Genomic DNA, 17,215 nt, shown 5'->3' with positions numbered 1-17,215 from the left:
AGGACACACAGGGACAGACAACTCGCTCACTCATTCACACCTAGGGACAATTTGGACCGGCCAATCCACCTGAAATGCATGTCTTTGGAATGTGGGAGGAAACCCACGCAAGCACGGTAAGAACATACAAACTCCGCACAGTAAGTCCGGTAGCTGGATTTGAACCCACACAGGAGGTTCCCAAGACCTTAGAACTGTGCCGCACACGCGCTAACCACTGCGCCGCCGTGCTGTTATGAAATTAATTTTTTTTTAAAATAGATCGACAATAAGCCGACTTCAGAAAAACAAATTGCGACAGCTTTAAATCATTTTAATTTTGAAGAATGGAAAGCATGAGCGCCTTTTGTATTCATCACGTTTATTATTCCTTGTAGGGCAGCACGGTGGAGCAGTGGTTAGCGTGTGTGTGGCACAGTTCTGAGGTCATGAGATTGAACCTTCCTGTGTGGAGTTTGCATGTTCTTCCTGTGCTTGCGTGGGTTTCCTCCGGGCACTCCGGTTTCCTCCCACATTCCAAAAGCATGCATGTCAGGTTAATTGGCCGGTCCAAATTGTCCCTAGCGAGTGAGTTGTCTGTCTCTGTCCCCTGCCCACTGCCCGAAGATAGCTGGGGAGAGAGAGAGAGAGAGAGAGAGAGAGAGAGAGAGAGAGAGAGAGAGAGAGAGAGAGAGAGAGAGAGAGAGAGAGAGAGAGAGAGAGAGAGAGAGAGAGAGAGAGAGAGAGAGAGAGAGAGAGAGAGAGAGAGAGAGAGAGAGAGAGAGAGAGAGTGTGTGTGTGTGAAAGAGTGAGAGAAAGAATGAGGGAGATAGAAACAGAAACAAATAGAGAGACATAGAGACAGACAGTAAGAAAGAGAAAAGGGGGGAAGAGAGGAAAGAGAGTAAGAGAGGGAGATACAGAGAGTAAGAGAGAGAAATAGGGAAAGAATAGGATAAAGAAAGAGAGACAAAGTCAGTAAAAGAGATATAGATAGAGCGAAAGAAAGAGAGGGAGGGAGAGAAGGGGAACTATAGACGGACAGTAAGAGAGACAAAGAGAGAGAGAAGGAAAGAGCAAGATTAGGAAAGACAGCAAAAGCATGAAAGGGAGAAAGAATAGGAGAGAGAAAGATAAAAAGAGAGTGAGAAAGAAAGAGATGTAAATAGAGAGAGATAGAAAAAGGCACATGCACAGAGAAAAATAAATCGAAGGAAAAAAATAGAGAAAGAGAGAGATAGCCATAAAGAGTAAAAAGAGTCAAAGAGAGAGAAAAAAGAGAGAGAGACAGACAGAGAGAGAGAAGCAGACGAAAAAAAAGAGAATAGTATGAGGAAAGTCGATGAATAGTGTAAAAGAGAATGAAATGAGGACAGAGAAAAAGACAAAAAGACAAAAAAAAAGAGAAAAACAGAGTAACGGAGAGTTAAGGAAAAAAGAGAAAATAGTGAGATAGAGAAACAAAGAGAAAAACAAAGAGACACAAAAGATCTTTATCCTGAAAAAAAAAAAAAAAACACATCAAAACAGCGAACAATAAGACGACCGAGGAAAAGCACCGAACAAATCAAGAGAGTTTAAAACGAATGACTTCAAAGAATAGAAGGCAAAATGACTTTTTTATTGACGGGATGGTTTCCTTTCATCCTTCTGTGTACCTGTTCTCCATTTTGAGGAAAACGGGTTCCGATCCACACAAAAAAAAAAAAATTCACTATTAAACTAACCCTTCATTTCTTTTATGAAAGCGGTCTAACACTATTAGTCATTGGGGGAAAAAGTAAATACAATATAATGAAGACCTCCCAAAGCGCTTTACAATGTGCTTCACACTTATCCATTCACACACACACTCCAACACCAATAAGGAGTCAGGCTTGCAAGGTGCCTACCTGCTTATCGGAGGCATTAGGGATTCAGTGTCTTGCCCAAGGACACTTCGACATATAACACGGAGGAGCCGGGAATCGAACCTGCGACCTCTCAAAATATTAAGCAATGAAAACAGAACAAAGTCACAAATTTTGCTCTAAAAATGTTCATTCGATTTGGTTTGTGTTGTCTTTTTCCACGCGTCGAACCGATTCAGGAGAGCAAAGAAAGTAGGGCATCGAAATAAAGGCTGGAGAGATGAGCAGATCGTTGCAAGTTTTTTTTTTCCTCTACCTCTTTCTCCCTCTATTGTATATATTTCTCTCTTTTTTCTTTTTTTGTCTCTTTTCTGTTTCTCTCTCTCTCTTTCTCTTTTCTCTTATTTTCAGTTTCTTTATTTTCTTTCTTTCTTTCTTTCTTTTGTTCAGTATGTCCTTCTCTTTCATTCATTATATCCTTTCTTTCTTTCCTTCTTTCTGTCTATTTTTCTTTCTTTCTTTCTTTCTTTCTTTCTTTCTTCTTTCTTTCTTTCTTTCTTTCTTTCTTTCCTTCTTTCTGTCTATTTTTCTTTCTTTCTTCTTTCTTTCTTTCTTTCTTTCTTTCTTTCATTTATTATGTCCTTCTATTTCTTTCATTATGTCCTTCTCTTGTTTTCATTATGTCCTTTCTTTCTTTCTTTTTTCATTATGTCCTTCTTTTTCTTTCTTTTTTTCATTCTTTATTTCTTATTTTTCCCTCTTAATCTTTCTTTGTTTATTTATTTATTGATTTATTTATTTATTATTTTTCCCTCTTAATCTTTCTTTTTTATTTCTTTCTTTGTTACTTTATTTCTTTTTTTGAATTTCTATATTTTCTTCTATTTCTTTATTTCTCTCTGTCTCTTTTCTTTCTTTTTCTTTCTTACTTTCTCTTTTTCTTTCTTACTTTATCTTTTTCTTTATGTCCTTCTCTTTCTTTCAGTATGTCCTTCTCTTTCATTCATTATATCCTTTCTTTCTTTCTTTCTGTCTTTCTTTCTTTCTTTCTTACTTTCTTTTTCTTTCTTACTTTCCCTTTTTTTCCTTTTTCTTTTTCTTTCTTTCTTTCGTTCTTTCTTTCTTTCTTACTTTCTTTTTCTTTCTTACTTTCTCTTTTTTTTCCTTTCTCTTTTTCTTTCTTCCTTTCTTTCTTTCTCTCATTCTTTCTGTCTTTCTTTCTCTCTTTCTGTCTTTCGCTCACTCTTTTTTTGTCTTCCTTTCTTTCTCTCTATCCCTTTCTATTCCCCTCTTTCGCTCAGCTTTTCTGTCTTTCTCTTAATTCTACTGCTCCGGCCTCCATAGAGAGTGTGTTTTGTACCGTGTGGCCCCTGAGTTCGACACCTCTGTTATAAACAAGATTAATATACAATCTTGTCTACATATTTATTTCAATCTTAAAACAGAAAGTGTCTCCCCGCTATTCTAAATAAAGCTAGCAGCTTTTTGCACAGAATGCCACACGACACAACCGTACAAACAAAAACCAAGCCGCTCAAATCTCCAAGACGTCAGCTATCAAAGACACTCCTCAACACGCCTGTTACACGAAATACCGATAGAGCGCCGTCGCCGAAGAGAAAGCTAGCGGCAGATAAGGAAAATGAGCGGCGCCGAACTCGGATGAACCGACCGGAGCGCGGCTTTTTATCTTTTCTGGGCTGTTATTGCCGGAGGACGCGAAAGAGCCCCATTCCCGAATAAATCTCAAAGACGGACAAGAGAAAGAACAACACCCATACCTCCAAAATTTAAGTCTGGTTCCAGGGCCCTCAGCAAATGGATCATGTTTGAAAAATGGATGGTGACGTGCTTAGGGAGAATACAAAGCAGTACGACGGTTTTCAAATGGTCTGAAGGGATCGGGGATCTCGCTGACGAAATCGATTTGTCGTGGTCGAGGGTAACGAAAAGTTCAAATGGAGAGCCGGTCGGAAACAGGACGATTAAGACGTTTTGCGGTCTTCAAAAATGAGAATGTCTTTGAAGTAAATGTTTAGAGTTACTTCATTTAACTCAAGATGAGTTTTTTGAGTTTTTCCTTGCCCTCATGTAGGTTTTAGATCAGGGGATGATGTATTGACAGCTTATGGTCAATGCAGCCCTCTGAGACTCTTTGTGATTAAGGCTGTCACAAAAAAACATGACTTGACTTGACTTGACTCATGTGCGGTCCATTCTCAGGTTTCTACATTTTCCTTATGCTGAGGTTTTTGAGTTTTTCCTTGCCCTCATGTAGGTTTTAGATCAGGGGATGGTGTATTAACAGTCTGTGGTCTATGCAGCCCTTTGAGACTCCTTGTGATTAAGGCTGTCACAAATAAACACAACATGTGTGGCCCCTTCTTAGGTTTCTACATTTTCCTTATGCTGAGGTTTTTGGGTTTTCCCTTGCCCTCATGTAGGTTTTAGATCAGGGGATGCTGTATTAACAGTCCGTGGTCTATGCAGCCCTTTGAGACTCCTTGTGATTAAGGCTGTCACAAATAAACATGGCTTTACTTTACTTGACTCATGTGCGGTCCATTCTCAGGTTTCTACATTTTCCTTATGCTGAGGTTTTTGAATTTTTCCTTGCCCTCATGTAGGTTTTAGATCAGGGGATGCTGTATTAACAGTCTGTGGTCTATGCAGCCCTTTGAGACTCCTTGTGATTAAGGCTGTCACAAATAAACATGACTTTACTTTACTTGACTTATGTGCGGTCTCTTGACAGGTTTCTACATTTTCCTTATGCTGAGGTTTTTGAGTTTTTCCTTGCCCTCAAGTCAGTTTTAGATCAGGGGATGGTGTAATAATAGTCTGTGGTCTATGCAACCCTTTGAGACTCCTTGTGATCAAGGGTGTCAAAAAATGAACATGACTTTACATGACTTGACTCATGTGCGGTCTCTTCTCAGGTTTCTACATTTTCCTTATGCTGAGGTTTTTGGGGTTTTCCTTGCCCTCGTGTAGGTTTCAGATCAGGGGATGGTGTATTAACAGTCTGTGGTCTATACAGCCCTTTGAGACTCCTTGTGATTAAGGGTTTCACAAATAAACATGACATGTGCAGTCCCTTCTCAGGTTTCTACATTTTCCTTATGCTGACATTTTTGGGTTTTTCCTTGCCCTCATGTAGGTTTTAGATCAGGGGATGCTGTATTAACAGTCTGTGGTCTATGCAGCCCTTTGAGACTCCTTGTGATTTAGGGTGTCACAAATAAACATGACTTTACTTTACTTGACTTATGTGCGGTCTCTTGACAGGTTTCTACATTTTCCTTATGCTGGGGTTTTTGGGTTTTTCCTTGCCCTCATGTAGGTTTTAGATCAGGGGATGGTGTATTAACAGTCTGTGGTCTATGCAGCCCTTTGAGACTCCTTGTGATTACGGGTGTCACAAATAAACATGACTTTACTTGACTTGACTCATGTGCGGTCCCTTCTCAGGTTTCTACATTTTCCTTGCCCTCCTGTAGGTTTCAGATCAGGGGATGGTTTAATCACAGTCTGTGTTCTATGCAGCGCTTTGAGACTCCTTGTGATTAAGGGTCTCACAAATAAACATGTCTTAACTTGACTTGACTCATGTGCAGTCCCTTCTCAGGTTTCTACATTTTCCCTATGCTGAGGTTTTTGAGTTTTTCCTTGCCCTCAAGTCAGTTTCAGATCAGGGGATGGTGTAATAATAGTCTGTGGTCTATGCAACCCTTTGAGACTCCTTGTGAGTAAGGCTGTCACAAATAAACATGTCCTGACATGTGTGGCCCCTTCTCAGGTTTCTTCATTTTTCTTATGCTGAGGTTTTGGGGTTTTCCCTTGCCCTCATGTAGGTTTTAGATCAGGGGATGCTGTAATAATAGCAGTTTGCTATAGTCTGTGGTCTGTACAGCCCTTTGAGATTCTTTGTGATTATGGGCTACATCAATAAACATGATTTGACTTAAAGTCCAGCAGAAAGTGTTCTTGGATAGAAAACGAATTCCTGCATTGGTCTGATGCAAGTTTCAGCCTCCGATTTTTGATTAATTATGTCTTAGCAATTAATGTTAACTCCGGTGAGCTACTTGACAGCGACCAATTATTTTGCAGGGCTTAGCACGATACCTTACTTTTTAAGCATACTTTCTTGCAAAGGTATATTCGTCAAATTGAACAACCCTTTTGTAATTGCAGACATTTGATTGTCGAAATAATCCAACCCTGATATTATAACCATTCTTCATTGGAAGCCTTCAGTAGTCAAAATAAGCCTACCCTGTCGTTATCAGCATCTTTCTTTTCAAGCATTTAACAAAATTTCATTTATTTATTTATCAAAATTGGGCTACCCTGGTATTAGGAGCATTCTTCATTGCAGGCATTCGATAGTCAAAATAATCCAACCCTGACATTATAACGATTATTTGTTGGAAGCCTTCAGTAGTCATAATAAGCCTACCCGGTCGTTGTAAGCATCTTTCCTTTGCAAGCTTTTAAGAGTTAAAATTGAACTACGCTTGTATAATGAGCATTCTTCATCGCAGGCATTCGATAGTCGAAATAATCCAACCCTGACATGATAAGCATTCTTTGTTGAAAGCCTACAGTAGTCAGACTATGCCTACCTTGGCATTGTACGCATCTTTCTTTACAAGCATTTAACAGTCAAAATGGAACTACTTTGGTATCATGAGCATTCTTCATTGCAGGCATTCTATAGTCAAAATAATCCAACCCTGACATTATAACGATTATTTGTTGGAAGCCTTCAGTAGTCATAATAACCCTACCCTGTCGTTGTAGGCATCTTTCCTTTGCAAGTTTTTAAGAGTTAAAATTTAACTTCGCTTGCATTAGGAGCATTCTTCATTGCAGGCATTCGATTGTCAAAATAATCCAACCCTGATATTATAAACATTCTTCGTAGGAAGCCTTCAGTAGTCAGAATAAGCCTACCCTGTCGTTGTAAGCATCTTTCCTTTGCAAGCTTTTAAGAGTTAAAATTGAACTACGCTTGTATAATGAGCATTCTTCATCGCAGGCATTCGATAGTCGAAATAATCCAACCCTGCCATGATAAACATTCTTTGTTGAAAGCCTACAGTAGTCAGACTATGCCTACCTTGGCATTGTACGCATCTTTCTTTACAAGCATTTAACAGTCAAAATGGAACTACTTTGGTATCATGAGCATTCTTCATTGCAGGCATTCGAGTGTCAAAATAATCCAAACCTGGCATTATAACCATTCTTCATTGGAAGCCTTCAGTAGTTAGAATAAGCCTATCCTGTCATTTTATGCCTTTTTCCTTTGCACCCATTCAACAGTCAAAATTGAAGAACCCTGGTATTAGGAACATTCTTCACTTGTGAAAAGTTTTAACTTGTAAAGTCAAAATAACCCAACCCTGGCATGATAAACATTCTTCATTGGAAGCCTTCAGTAGTCAGAATAAGCCTACACTGTCATTGTAAACATCTTTCTTTGCAAGCATTTAACAGTCAAAATAGACTATGCTGGTATCATAACCATTCTTCATTGCAGGCATTTGATTGCAAAAATAGTCCAACCCTGACATTATAACAATTCTTTCTTGGAAGCTTACAGTAGTCAGAATAAGCCGACCTTGTCATTGTACGCATCTTTCTTTTCAACTACTTACAGTCAAAATTGAACTACCCTGGCACTATGAGCATTCTTTATTGCAGGCATTCGATTGTCAAAATAATCTAACCCTGACATTATAAGCATTCTTTGTTGGAAGCCTACAGTAGTCAGAATAAGCCTATCTTGGCATTGCACGCATCTTTCTTTACAAGCATTTAACAGTCAAAACTGAACTACCTTGGAATCATGAGCATTCTTCATTGCAGGCATTCAAGTGTCAAAATAATCCAACCCTGACATTATAACGATTATTTGTTGGAAGCCTTCAGTAGTCATAATAAGCCTACCCGGTCGTTGTAAGCATCTTTCCTTTGCAAGCTTTTAAGAGTTAAAATTGAACTACGCTTGTATAATGAGCATTCTTCATCGCAGGCATTCGATAGTCGAAATAATCCAACCCTGACATGATAAGCATTCTTTGTTGAAAGCCTACAGTAGTCAGACTATGCCTACCTTGGCATTGTACGCATCTTTCTTTACAAGCATTTAACAGTCAAAATGGAACTACTTTGGTATCATGAGCATTCTTCATTGCAGGCATTCTATAGTCAAAATAATCCAACCCTGACATTATAACGATTATTTGTTGGAAGCCTTCAGTAGTCATAATAACCCTACCCTGTCGTTGTAGGCATCTTTCCTTTGCAAGTTTTTAAGAGTTAAAATTTAACTTCGCTTGCATTAGGAGCATTCTTCATTGCAGGCATTCGATTGTCAAAATAATCCAACCCTGATATTATAAACATTCTTCGTAGGAAGCCTTCAGTAGTCAGAATAAGCCTACCCTGTCGTTGTAAGCATCTTTCCTTTGCAAGCTTTTAAGAGTTAAAATTGAACTACGCTTGTATAATGAGCATTCTTCATCGCAGGCATTCGATAGTCGAAATAATCCAACCCTGCCATGATAAACATTCTTTGTTGAAAGCCTACAGTAGTCAGACTATGCCTACCTTGGCATTGTACGCATCTTTCTTTACAAGCATTTAACAGTCAAAATGGAACTACTTTGGTATCATGAGCATTCTTAATTGCAGGCATTCGAGTGTCAAAATAATCCAAACCTGGCATTATAACCATTCTTCATTGGAAGCCTTCAGTAGTCAGAATAAGCCTATCCTGTCATTTTATGCCTTTTTCCTTTGCACCCATTCAACAGTCAAAATTGAACTACCCTGGCACTATGAGCATTCTTCATTGCAGGCATTCGATTGTCAAAATAATCTAACCCTGACATTATAAGCATTCTTTGTTGGAAGCCTACAGTAGTCAGAATAAGCCTATCTTGGCATTGCACGCATCTTTCTTTACAAGCATTTAACAGTCAAAACTGAACTACCTTGGAATCATGAGCATTCTTCATTGCAAGCATTCAAGTGTCAAAATAATCCAACCCTGACATTATAAGCATTCTTCATTGGAAGCCTTCAGTAGCCAAAACAAGCCTACTCTGTCAATGGAAGCATCTTTGTTTACAAGCATTTAACAGTCAAAATAGAACTACCCTGGTATTATGAGCTTTCTTCGTTGCAGTCATTCAATTGACAAGATAATCCAACCCTGACATTATAACCATTCTTAATTGGAAGCCTTCAGTAGTCAAAATAAGCCTACACTGTCATTGTAAACATCTTTCTTTGCAAGCATTTAACAGTCAAAATAGGCTATGCTGGTATCGTAACCATTCTTCATTGCAGGCATTCGAAAGTCAAAATAATCCAACCCTGACATTATAACCATTCTTCAATGGAAGCCTTCAGTAGTCAAAATAAGCCTACCCTGTCATTGTATGCGTCTTTTTTTGCAAGCATTTAACAGTCAAAATTAAACTACACTGGTATTCCAGGCATTCAAATGTTTTTTTTTTGTAAAAAGCTTTAACTTGTATAGTCAAAATAATCCAACCCTCACATTATAAGCATTATCTTTGGCTGATATTGGACTAATGAAATGAACAACTCTGGGTGAACTTTTAGGGACATTGCCTCCTAAATGTGAGACGTATGTAAGGACTTCCAGTGGGTATCGTGATGAACGGGAAGTGCGAATCCTTAGCCTTGAACAGGAAATTATTTTACCTAATAAATGAGGGTTATTAAATGATTCCAAAATACGAATCCAGTACTGGGAATGAACCATTCTGAAGTATGTTCATAGATTATTTTGAACTCGTGTAAAAAGAGTGGTGCTGTTGACTACTCAGCCTCCCTGTGGCCGAGCTCAGCCACATTAGATGTCTACCTCCATTGTCTGCCATGGCCTTTTGAGTAAGAAAATGTACACCACTGTGATGTGTGTCAGAAGTGGGATTTGAACCCAAGCCTCCAGAGAGACTGCGACCTTAACGCAGCGCCTTAGACCGCTCGGCCATTCTGACCTGTTTTCAAGGATCTTTTCATAATTGAGTACACTGAATTGCATTTGCTGTACGCTAGATCGAGTTGTTTCCCAAACATGATTTCAGTAGTGGGAATGAACCATACTGAAGTATTTTCAGAGCCTATTTTGAACTCGTGTAAACGGAGGAGTGCTGTGGACTACTCAGCCTCCCTGTGACCGAGCTCAGCCACATTAGATGTCTACCTCCATTGTCTGCCATTGTCTTTTGAGTAAGAAAATGTACACCACTGTGATGTGTGTCAGAAGTGGGATTAGAACCCAAACCTCCAGAGAGACTGCGACCTTAACGCAGCGCCTTAGACCGCTCGGCCATTCTGACCTGTATTCAAACATCCTTTCATAATTGAGTACACCGAATTGCATTTGCTGTACGTTAGATGGAGTTGTTTCCCAAACATGATTTCAGTAGTGGGAATGAACCATACTGAAGTATTTTCAGAGCCTATTTTGAACTCGTGTAAACGGAGGAGTGCTGTGGACTACTCAGCCTCCCTGTGACCGAGCTCAGCCACATTACATGTCTACCTCCATTGTCTGCCATGGACTTTTGAGTAAGAAAATGTACACCACTGTGATGTGTGTCAGAAGTGGGATTTGAACCCAAGCCTCCAGAGAGACTGCGACCTTAACGCAGCGCCTTAGACCGCTCGGCCATTCTGACCTGTTTTCAAGGTTCTTTTCATAATTGAGTACACTGAATTGCATTTGCTGTACGCTAGATCGAGTTGTTTCCCAAACATGATTTCAGTAGTGGGAATGAACCATACTGAAGTATTTTCAGAGCCTATTTTGAACTCGTGTAAACGGAGGAGTGCTGTGGACTACTCAGCCTCCCTGTGACCGAGCTCAGCCACATTAGATGTCTACCTCCATTGTCTGCCATTGTCTTTTGAGTAAGAAAATGTACACCACTGTGATGTGTGTCAGAAGTGGGATTAGAACCCAAACCTCCAGAGAGACTGCGACCTTAACGCAGCGCCTTAGACCGCTCGGCCATTCTGACCTGTATTCAAACATCCTTTCATAATTGAGTACACCGAATTGCATTTGCTGTACGTTAGATGGAGTTGTTTCCCAAACATGATTTCAGTAGTGGGAATGAACCATACTGAAGTATTTTCAGAGCCTATTTTGAACTCGTGTAAACGGAGGAGTGCTGTGGACTACTCAGCCTCCCTGTGACCGAGCTCAGCCACATTACATGTCTACCTCCATTGTCTGCCATGGACTTTTGAGTAAGAAAATGTACACCACTGTGATGTGTGTCAGAAATGGGATTTGAACCCACGCCTCCAGAGAGACTGCGACCTTAACGCAGCGCCTTAGACCGCTTGGCCATTCTGACCTGTTTTCAAGGATCTTTTCATAATTGAGTAATCCGAACTGCATTTGCTGTACGTTGGTTCGAGCCGTTTCCCAAACATGATTTTAGTAGTGGGAATGAACCATTCTGAAGTATTTTCAGAGCCTATTTTGAACTCGTGTAAAGAGAGGAGTGCTGTGGACTACTCAGCTTCCCTGTGACCAAACTCAGCCAAATTAGATGTCAACCTCTATTATATGCCATGGTCTTTTGAGTAAGAAATTCTACAACACTGTGATGCGTGTCAGAAGTGGGATTTGAACCCACGCCTCCAGAGAGACTGCGACCTAAACGCAGCGCGTTAGACCACTCGGCCATTCTGACTTATTTTCAATAACCTTTTTACAATTGAATACACCGGACTGCACAGCCTGTACGTTAGATCGAGTTGATTCCAAAACACGAGTTCAGTACTTGGAATGAACCATTCTGAAGTATGTTCATAGATTATTTTGAACTCGTGTAAACGGAGGAATGCTGTTAAATACTCAACCTCCCTGTGACCGAGCTCAGCCACATTAGATGTCTGCCTCCATTGTCTGCCATTGTCTTTTGAGTAAGAAAATGTACACCACTGTGATGTGTGTCAGAAGTGGGATTAGAACCCAAACCTCCAGAGAGACTGCGACCTTAACGCAGCGCCTTAGACCGCTCGGCCATTCTGACCTGTATTCAAACATCCTTTCATAATTGAGTACACCGAATTGCATTTGCTGTACGTTAGATGGAGTTGTTTCCCAAACATGATTTCAGTAGCGGGAATGAACCATTCTGAAGTATTTTCAGAGCCAATTTTGAACTCGTGTAAACAGAGGAGTGCTGTGGACTACTCAGCCTCCCTGTGACCGAGCTCAGCCACATTAGATGTCTACCTCCATTGTCTGCCATGGCCTTTTGAGTAAGAAATTCTACAACACTGTGATGCGTGTCAGAAGTGGGATTTGAACCCACGCCTCCAGAGAGACTGCGACCTAAACGCAGCGCTTTAGACCACTCGGCCATTCTGACTAGTTTTCAAGGATCTTTTTACAATTGAATACACCGGACTGCACAGCCTGTACGTTAGATCGAGTTGATTCCAAAACACGAGTTCAGTACTTGGAATGAACCATTCTGAAGTATGTTCATAGATTATTTTGAACTCGTGTTAGAAGAGTGGTGCTGGTGACTACTCAGCCTCCCTGTGACCGAGCTCAGCCACATTAGATTTCTACCTCCATTGTCTGCCATGGCCTTTTGTGTAAGAAAATCTACAACACTGAGTTGTGTGTCAGAAGTGGGAGTTGAACCCACGCCTTCAGAGAGACTGAGGCCTGAACGCAGCGCCTTAGACCGCTCGGCCATTTTGACCTGTTTTCAAGGGTCTTTTCATAATTTAGTACACTGAATTGTATTTGCTGTACATTAGATCGAGTTGTTTCCCAAACATGATTTCAGTAGTGGGAATGAACCATACTGAAGTATTTTCAGAGCCTATTTTGAACTCGTGTAAACAGAGGAGTGCTGTGGACTACTCAGCTTCCCTGTGACCGAGCTCAGCCAAATTAGATGTCAACATCCATTATATGCCATGGTCTTTTGTGTAAGAAAATCTACAATTCTGTGATGTGTGTCAGAAGTGGGATTTGAACCCACGCCTCCAGAGAGACTGCGACCTTAACGCAGCGCCTTGGACCGCTCGGCCATTCTGACCTGTTTTCAAGGATCTTTTCATAATTAAGTACACCGAACTGCATTTGCTGTACATTAGATCGAGTTGTTTCCCAAACATGATTTCAGTAGTGGGAATGAACCATTCTGAAGTATTTTCAGAGCCTATTTTGAAATCGTGTTAAGAGAGGAGTGCTGTGGACTACTCAGCTTCCCTGTGACCGAGCTCAGTTAAATTAGATGTCAACCTCCATTATGTGCCATGGTCTTTTGAATCAGCAAATCTACAACACTGTGATGTGTGTCAGAAGTGGGATTTGAACCCACGCCTCCAGAGAGACTGCGACCTGAACGCAGCGCCTTAGACCACTCGGCCATTCTGACTTATTTACAAGAACCTTTTTACAATTAAATACACCGGACTGCATGGGCTGTAAGTTAGATCGGGTTGATTCCAAAACACGAATACAGTACTGGGAATGAACCATTCTGAAGTACTTTTAGAGATTATTTTGAACTCGTGTAAAAAGAGTGGTGCTGTTGACTACTCAGCCTCCCTCTGAACGCAGCGCCTTAGACCACCCAGCCATTCTGACTTGTTTTCAATGTCTGTTTTAAAGTTGAGTACACCGAACTGCACGGGCTGTACGTTAGATCGAATTGATTCCAAAACACGAATCCAGTACTGGGAATGAACCATTCTGAAGTATGTTCATAGATTATTTTGAATTCGTGTAAAAAGAGTGGTGCTGTTGACTACTCAGCCTCCCTGTGGCCGAGCTCAGCCACATTACATGTCTACCTCCATTGTCTGCCATGGCCTTTTGAGTAAGATAATGTACACCACTGTGATGTGTGTCAGAAGTGGGATTTGAACCCAAGCCTCCAGAGAGACTGCGACCTGAACGCAGCGCCTTAGACCGCTCGGCCATTCTGACCTGTTTTCAAGGAACTTTTCATAATTGAGTACACCGAACTGCATTTGCTGTACGTTAGTTCGTGTTGTTTCCCAAACATGATTTCAGTAATGGGAATGAACCATTCTGAAGTATTTTCAGAGCCTATTTTGAACTCGTGTAAAAAGAGTGGTGCTGTTGACTACTCAGCCTCCCTGTGACCGAGCTCAGCCACATTAGATGTCTACCTCCATTGTCTGCCATGGCCTTTTGAGTAAGAAAATGTACACCACTGTGACGTGTGTCAGAAGTGGGATTTGAACCCACGCCTCCAGAGAGACTGCGACCTGAACGCAGCGCCTTAGACCGCTCGGCCATTCTGACCTGCATTCAAATGTCTTTTCGTAATTGAGTACACCGAATTGCATTTGCTGTACGTTAGTTCGAGTTGTTTCCCAAACATGATTTCAGTAGTGGGAATGAACCATTCTGAAGTATTTTCAGAGCCTATTTTGAACTCGTGTAAACAGAGGAGTGCTGTTGACTACTCAGCCTCCCTCTGAACGCAGCGCCTTAGACCACCCGGCCATTCTGACTTGTTTTGAATTTCTGTTTTAAAGTTGAGTACACCGAACTGCACGGCCTGTACGTTAGATCGAGTTGATTCCAAAACATGAGTTCAGTACTTGGAATGAACCATCCTGAAGTATGTTCATAGATTATTTTGAACTCGTGTTAGAAGAGTGGTGCTGTTGACTACTCAGCCTCCCTGTGACCGAGCTCAGCCACATTAGATGTCTACCTCCATTGTCTGCCATGGCCTTTTGAGTAAGAAAATGTACACCACTGTGATGTGTGTCAGAAGTGGGATTTGAACCCACGCCTCCAGAGAGACTGCGACCTTAACGCAGCGCCTTAGACCGCTCGGCCATTCTGACCTGTTTTCAAGGATCTTTTCAGAATTGAGTACACCGAATTGCATTTGCTGTACGTTAGTTCGAGTTGTTTCCCAAACATGATTTCAGTAGTGGGAATGAACCATTCTGAAGTATTTTCAGAGCCTATTTTGAACTCGTGTAAAAAGAGTGGTGCTGTTGACTACTCAGCCTCCCTGTGACCGAGCTCAGCCACATTAGATGTCTACCTCCATTGTCTGCCATGGCCTTTTGAGTAAGAAAATGTACACCACTGTGATGTGTGTCAGAAGTGGGATTTGAACCCAACCCTCCAAAGAGACTGCGACCTTAACGCAGCGCCCTAGACCGCTCGGCCATTCTGACCTGTATTCAAACATTCTTTCATAATTGAGTACACCGAATTGCATTTGCTGTACGTTAGTTCGAGTTGTTTCCCAAACATGATTTCAGTAGTGGGAATGAACCATTCTGAAGTATTTTCAGAGCCTATTTTGAACTCGTGTAAACAGAGGAGTGCTGTGGACTACTCAGCCTCCCTTTGACCAAGCTCAGCCACATTAGATGTCTACCTCCATTGTCTGCCATGGCCTTTTGAGTAAGAAAATGTACACCACTGTGATGTGTGTCAGAAGTGGGATTTGAACCCAACCCTCCAAAGAGACTGCGACCTTAACGCAGCGCCTTAGACCGCTCGGCCATTCTGACCTGTATTCAAACATCCTTTCATAATTGAGTACACCGAATGGCATTTGCTGTACGTTAGTTCGAGTTGTTTCCCAAACATGATTTCAGTACTTGGAATGAACCATTCTGAAGTATGTTCATAGATTATTTTGAACTCGTGTTAGAAGAGTGGTGCTGTTGACTACTCAGCCTCCCTGTGACCGAGATCAGCCACATTAGATGTCTACCTCCATTATGTGCCATGGCCCTTTGTGTAAGAAAATCTACAACACTGTGATGTGTGTCAGAAGTGGGATTTGTACCCACGCCTCCAGAGAGACTGCGACCTTAACGCAGCGCCTTAGACCGCTCGGCCATTCTGACCTGTTTTCAAGGACCTTTTCATAATTGAGTACACCGAACTGCATTTGCTGTACGTTAGTTTGAGTTGTTTCCCAAACATGATTTCAGTAGTGGGAATGAACCATTCTGAAGTATTTTCAGAGCCTATTTTGAACTCGTGTAAAGAGAGGAGTGCTGTGGACTACTCAGCTTCCCTGTGACCGAGCTCAGCCAAATTAGATGTCAACCTCCATTATATGCCATGGTCTTTTGAGTAAGAAAATCTACAAGACTGTGATGTGTGTCAGAAGTGGGATTTGAACCCACGCCTCCAGAGAGACTGCGACCTTAACGCAGCGCCTTAGACCGCTCGGCCATTCTGACCTGTTTTCAAGGATCTTTTCATAATTGAGTACACCGAACTTCATTTGCTGAACGTTAGTTCGAGTCGTTTCCCAAACATGATTTCAGTAGTGGGAATGAACCATTCTGAAGTATTTTCAGAGCCTATTTTGAACTCGTGTAAACAGAGGAGTGCTGTTGACTACTCAGCCTCCCTGTGACCGAGATCAGCCACATTAGATGTCTACCTCCATTATGTGCCATGGCCTTTTGTGTAAGAAAATCTACAACACTGTGATGTGTGTCAGAAGTGGGATTTGTACCCACGCCTCCAGAGAGACTGCGACCTTAACGCAGCGCCTTAGACCGCTCGGCCATTCTGACCTGTTTTCAAGGATCTTTTCATAATTGAGTACACCGAACTGCATTTGCTGTACGTTAGTTTGAGTTGTTTCCCAAACATGATTTCAGTAGTGGGAATGAACCATTCTGAAGTATTTTCAGAGCATATTTTGAACTCGTGTAAAGAGAGTGGTGCTGTGGACTACTCAGCTTCCCTGTGACCGAGCTCAGCCAAATTAGATGTCAACCTCCATTGTCTGCCATGGCCTTTTGAGTAAGAAAATGTACACCACTGTGACGTGTGTCAGAAGTGGGATTTGAACCCACGCCTCCAGAGAGACTGCAACCTTAACGCAACGCCTTAGACCGCTCGGCCATTCTGACCTGTATTCAAACATCCTTTCATAATTGAGTACACCGAATTGCATTTGCTGTACGTTAGTTCGAGTTGTTTCCCAAACATGATTTCAGTAGTGGGAATGAACCATTCTGAAGTATTTTCAGAGCCTATTTTGAACTCGAGTAAAAAGAGTGGTGCTGTTGACTACTCAGCCTCCCTGTGACCGAGCTCAGCCAAATTAGATGTCAACCTCCATTATATGCCATGGTCTTTTGAGTAAGAATTTCTACAACACTGTGATGTGTGTCAGAAGTGGGATTTGAACCCACGCCTCCAGAGAGACTGCGACCTGAACGCAGCGCCTTAGACCGCTCGGCCATTCTGACCTGTTTTCAAGGAACTTTTCATAATTGAGTACACCGAACTGCATTTGCTGTACGTTAGTTCGTGTTGTTTCCCAAAC

General features: G+C 41.4%; 8 non-coding genes across 8 annotated transcripts; all 8 read right to left on the bottom strand.

Moving 5' to 3' along the window:
- Positions 1 to 11,502: 11,502 nt before the first annotated feature.
- trnal-uag (transfer RNA leucine (anticodon UAG)) lies at positions 11,503 to 11,584 on the bottom strand. Its single transcript has one exon. It is a non-coding gene; the product is annotated as a tRNA-Leu (tRNA).
- A 602-nt stretch (positions 11,585 to 12,186) lies between these two features.
- Positions 12,187 to 12,268, bottom strand: trnal-uag (transfer RNA leucine (anticodon UAG)). The gene has a single exon. It is a non-coding gene; the product is annotated as a tRNA-Leu (tRNA).
- A 602-nt stretch (positions 12,269 to 12,870) lies between these two features.
- Positions 12,871 to 12,952, bottom strand: trnal-aag (transfer RNA leucine (anticodon AAG)). The gene has a single exon. It is a non-coding gene; the product is annotated as a tRNA-Leu (tRNA).
- A 260-nt stretch (positions 12,953 to 13,212) lies between these two features.
- Positions 13,213 to 13,294, bottom strand: trnal-cag (transfer RNA leucine (anticodon CAG)). Its single transcript has one exon. It is a non-coding gene; the product is annotated as a tRNA-Leu (tRNA).
- An 814-nt stretch (positions 13,295 to 14,108) lies between these two features.
- On the bottom strand, positions 14,109 to 14,190 carry trnal-cag (transfer RNA leucine (anticodon CAG)). Its single transcript has one exon. It is a non-coding gene; the product is annotated as a tRNA-Leu (tRNA).
- A 472-nt stretch (positions 14,191 to 14,662) lies between these two features.
- trnal-aag (transfer RNA leucine (anticodon AAG)) lies at positions 14,663 to 14,744 on the bottom strand. The gene has a single exon. It is a non-coding gene; the product is annotated as a tRNA-Leu (tRNA).
- A 1,286-nt stretch (positions 14,745 to 16,030) lies between these two features.
- On the bottom strand, positions 16,031 to 16,112 carry trnal-aag (transfer RNA leucine (anticodon AAG)). The gene has a single exon. It is a non-coding gene; the product is annotated as a tRNA-Leu (tRNA).
- A 944-nt stretch (positions 16,113 to 17,056) lies between these two features.
- On the bottom strand, positions 17,057 to 17,138 carry trnal-cag (transfer RNA leucine (anticodon CAG)). Its single transcript has one exon. It is a non-coding gene; the product is annotated as a tRNA-Leu (tRNA).
- Between the last annotated feature and the right edge of the window lie 77 nt (positions 17,139 to 17,215).

This window comes from Urocampus carinirostris, chromosome 9, assembly GCF_059441175.1.
Source record: "Urocampus carinirostris isolate Australia breed hairy pipefish chromosome 9, RoL_Ucar_1.0, whole genome shotgun sequence".
NCBI lineage: Eukaryota > Metazoa > Chordata > Actinopteri > Syngnathiformes > Syngnathidae > Urocampus > Urocampus carinirostris.
This window is presented reverse-complemented; position numbering and strand designations above follow the sequence as displayed.